Source organism: Lipotes vexillifer, unplaced genomic scaffold (assembly GCF_000442215.2).
Source record: "Lipotes vexillifer unplaced genomic scaffold, Lipotes_vexillifer_v1.1 scaffold675, whole genome shotgun sequence".
Lineage (NCBI taxonomy): Eukaryota > Metazoa > Chordata > Mammalia > Artiodactyla > Lipotidae > Lipotes > Lipotes vexillifer.
Window position 1 is genome coordinate 141,678 of NW_006794000.1, and position 4,590 is coordinate 146,267.

At 37.3% G+C, this 4,590-nt stretch overlaps 1 pseudogene; it reads right to left on the reverse strand.

Annotated features, from left to right (window-relative positions):
• LOC103082089 (dual specificity protein kinase TTK-like) overlaps positions 1–776 on the reverse strand; it is a 25,301-nt pseudogene extending 24,525 nt beyond the window's left edge.
• Between the last annotated feature and the right edge of the window lie 3,814 nt (positions 777–4,590).

A 4,590-nucleotide genomic window follows, 5' to 3' on the forward strand; every position in this document is an offset into this window, starting at 1 on the left:
CAGCAGCTTATTTTTAGGCCTTGAAGACTGTAATTTGGTCCTTCCCGTAAAATTGGGTTTGGGTTTTTAATTGTTGAATAGAACATTGAGGTTTGACAGTAAGAGAAAAATTTAGAATCCAACTTCAGCAGTAACCAACTAGCCCAAAATAGCCTCAGAATTAGCACTTAGTTTTGGTTCTGAGAAACTCAGGACACCATGAAGTCTATCTGGATATAGGTGCAATGCTTGTTCTGATACCAGATGCCCTAAGACCCAGACCCAGGCTTGGGAAAACTGCAGTTTTTCTTTGGCAACCTTATGTTCCTCTAGGCCAAAATCTTTAGCAAGTGGATGTTCTCTTCCTGTGTGGAGGCTTTAGAAGAGGAGCACAGAAGCAAGCCATATTGCAACAAAGTAGCACTTTACCATAGAGAATATTATATCATCCAGATCAGCCTTCAGGATTTACAAGAATTAAGAAGGACTGTCAGTAAAACCCTGAGGCATTACTGTTCAGGTGAACTGTTTTTCTTCCCAAGTGAAGGGAAAAAGATATTAGTTAGCTTCATCATCTGGAATACTAAAGAATGCACTACCTGAATCAATTACAGTAAATAATTCACTTCTGGTAGGAATGGATGTTAGTGACATACAAGGGTTATGAACAACTGAGTGTCAAGGGATAACAATGTAGTTTACTCCTCAGAGGTCCTGAACAAACCTCCATTTTCAGCCCTGAAATTTTCTTACCGATAAAATGGGAGTGTTACAGGGGCTGCTAGTACAAGGGACATTGAGGCTTTGGGCCTTGTAACCTTCTATTATGGGCTTTATGACTTGAAGGACTTCTTTACTTATAGGATATTGATTAATTATTGGAAGAGGTTTTAAGAGGTCTATTTGATGGGAGGTGCTCTGTGAATTTTGCTAACATCGGTTGGAGATTTTGCCCGTAAGAAAGGTGGTAGCTGATTTAATAGGGACAAATGATTGGTATTTCCAGAATCAGCTCTAGTACTGTCAGAGACAGAACAAATATAAGATGTCAAAGGGTCATTTAATTCACCTGGTGAGTTACTTTGATAACTATTGTCAATTTCTAGAATTCTCATTTTTGGAAGAAAGAAATTTCAGCATGGTACTTCTGTAAGAAATATCAGCCTAATAAATGGATAAGGGAGGAGGAACTAAGGGGACAAGAATATACCTCTCAGAGTCTAAACAAATGGGAATAGGTTCAGAGACAGGAACCTCTTGAGGTTTATTAGAGATCCCCACTATTTGAATTGTTTAAGTAATCTGAGGCAGGGGGTGTTTTATAGTAGTGGGATTGAGAACTCTGAGAGTGTGGCTCCCTCCAGTGTCAATTAGGACTGGAAGAGATTCAACCCCAACCTGGAGATATGTTCCTTCAAGCCTATTAACAGGGAGGATTGGGAATAGCCCCTGTCTTTCCTCAGAGCCCTGTCTGAGAAATGAGTTGTTCAAAAGGCTGCATATAGAGCTGAAGATGTTTAAAGTGCTTACTTTAAGCACTTTAAGAGAGTAACTACCTCCTTTCTAATGTCCTGGATCTTTTCAATAATAGCAGAAGCCAGATGGGTTATGGTTTTCTTTAGGAGCCTTCATTTTTTGGATTTGAAGATGAAGAATTTTGGCAGTCTTCCTTTAATGTGACCCATGTAGAGTGTAAAAGATCTGGTTTGCCAGATTAACTAAATCTAGAGTGATCATAGTTTCCATTCTATTCTGTTTTTTAAAAATTATTATTGTTATTTTTTACTAGAAGGGAAAAGTCCCAGTATAGCCCATTAATAAAGAGTTAAACGTTACACAGGTAGAATCAACATCTGAAGGAAGACCAGAATTTTCTTTAAAAGTAATCTAAAGTTGATTATAGTAACCATGAACAGGTTCATCAGATATCTGTATGCAAGTCTGAGTTTTGTTCCAATCAACAGGCTTTGGAAAAGCCCTAGGAATTGCTGGGTGGAGTTGCTTAGTGATTGCCTAATCCAGATCATATAATAAGTTAGCTGGTCTTCTGGTTGTAAGTTCTAGAAGCCATTCAGGGTTTTCCCAATTAGAGTTTTTCATCTAGTTCTGGGCCTGGCTTTATGGACAAGCAAGTGAACTAGATATAGGTCAGAGAAACCAGGCTGATAAGTTTGAATGGCTATATTAAATTCCTCAACAAATCTGTGAGGAACTTTGGTTACTTTGGGAAAATCTGACTATGTCTTATAATGAAGTATAAGAAGTTTAGCCTTTGAATCCTCAGAAGGCTTTATTTTAAAGGGACAGGTTCTGACAAGTTCAGAGGAGAAGGGAGTGGAGAGAATTTGGGGGAAAATGGAATTTTAGTGAGATAATCATTACAGAGAATTGAGGGTATAGAGGAGGCAAAGGCAGCACAGAGGGAAGGAGGAAGATGGTGCTATAGGTGGAGTCTAAGGCAAAGAAACCAAAGAAGAAAATACTGAGGCTTGGAGATCCATTTTATCTTTCTTAAACATTTGTGTGTCTCAATTAATCTTGAAATCTTATTTAGTGGAGAGGCAATTTTAGGCTCCTGGTAATGATGAGAAGTCTCAAAACACCAGCTGAAAGAAGAATTTCACTTTGAGCTATTATAGTCCAATTCCGTTTTAAGGAAATTAAGTTTGGGATTTCAAAAGTTCTTGATAATGGCCATTGAGGCCATTGTCATTCTGAATTGCCTTTAGTCAGGTCAGTCTATTTAGTTTTACAAGTACACAAGAGGAGGGAATGTGGTTTTTAAGCATAAAGTCATCTAGGAGTCCCTGTAGGGTGGGTTCCTCAAAATACTTAGATAACTTAGATCCCATTTTCATAGGTTTTTCTCTAGAGTAAAGAACAATTTTCAAACAGCTCAAATGGCTTACTGCACAAATGGCTCAATTCAACATCTTGCAAGCCTGAATACCAGTCACTTCTAAGGAAACAACTTGCTCCCAGGAGAGCCAGGTCAAAACTTTTTCACACAGTCTCCAGAGAACAGCCCCTTCCAGAGGAATGAGCTGAAGTCTAAAGGCATTTTTCAGCCAGGTTTAGGTGAAGCAGTCTGACTCAAAATCAAACCAAAGTTCCAAAGGAGTACTTGTGTACAGAACAAGGCCTTAACCAGAAAGACAAAACCTTAAAATAAATCCAAAATAAAACCTGGAGAGTTTCAAATGCAAAGAAGGAATGAACTTGAATCCAGAAGAAAGATACATGTTCAAACCCCAGGGTTGGCAAGAAAGCAGTGAGTGACAATGGGCTTAATTTCAGGTACCACACCTGTTTGGTTCACCAACCCTGTAACACTAGGGGGTCTTCTCTGGCCCCTGTACTTGTCACCAAAATGTTGAGCTGAAATAAATAGACTGCCAGATATTTCTCCAGCAAAGGTGGTTTTATTCAGGATCAGTAGAGATTTGCAATTCAGGGTCTGTAACACGGGCAAGTCATGTGCAAGTCCCTTACATATCAAGGGAAGGAAAACACTTTTATAGAGGGGAAAAAGAAGCTGGGAGGGCTATAGTAAACAGAATCCATCTCTTTTCGCTTGTTGAGTTCTTGTCAGGAAAGAAGAGGAGTCTTTCTACTTCCTGTTGGGCTCTACTATCATCATAGGGCATGAGAGCTTTCCTTTCCAGTCTCCTGATTCTATTTAATTAAGGTTTCTGTTTATTATTTTTTTATAGGAGAAACCAATACCACCAACACCTTGATCTTGGACTTTTACCCTCCAGAACTGTGAGTAAATAAATTTCTGTTGTTTAAGCCACACAGTCTGTGTTATTTTGTTATGACAGTTAGCCATAATTATGAAAAAAAGGAGTGTGACAAAATATGTCAATGTATCACATAAAATAACAGTAACAATAATAAAAAAACCCAGCAAGAAACAAATTAAAAAGAGCTATACATTTAAAAGTTATTTCTAAATAGTGGAATTAATAATTTTGATTTTGTATCAGTTTTTCTGTGTTTCTAAAAATTACTAAATAATGCCTTAAAGTGAAAAAAGTTAAATGAAATATAAAAGGTTATAGTAGAAAAGTTAAACATAAAATGTTAAAATATTAACCAAATCATAGAAAATTAATTATTTTTCCTGAGGCCATAGAAATGTTGTATGGTTGTGTATTTTATAATATAAGGCCATAGAAATGTTGTATGGTTGTGTATTTTATAATATAGCATACGCACATACAAGATTGATAAAAGCTCTTTGCCATTGTATTAATCCTGACATAATGAACGTCAAGGGTGTTGCATAGTGCTGGTACCAGCACTGGAGGTTTCTCATTAACGTGTGTCAATGCACCACACAAACATCTCTTTGCCTGGGGAAAGTTTCTTAGGGAATGTTTGAAGCCTCAGTGGACATGCATTACACTTGTTTTTCAACCAGAGTTCTGCATGTTAGAGTGAGATTTGCTTTCTTAATACCTTCATTGTCTTTGCTAAGCTAAAATACACAGGAAATTGTTCACTCTAGGGAAAAGATTAATTAATTTAAGCCACAAAATTCAATTTAGCAAGGCAAAGGTCATTTGTAAACCATGTTCTGACCATCTGATTGAAAAACTTGAGTTA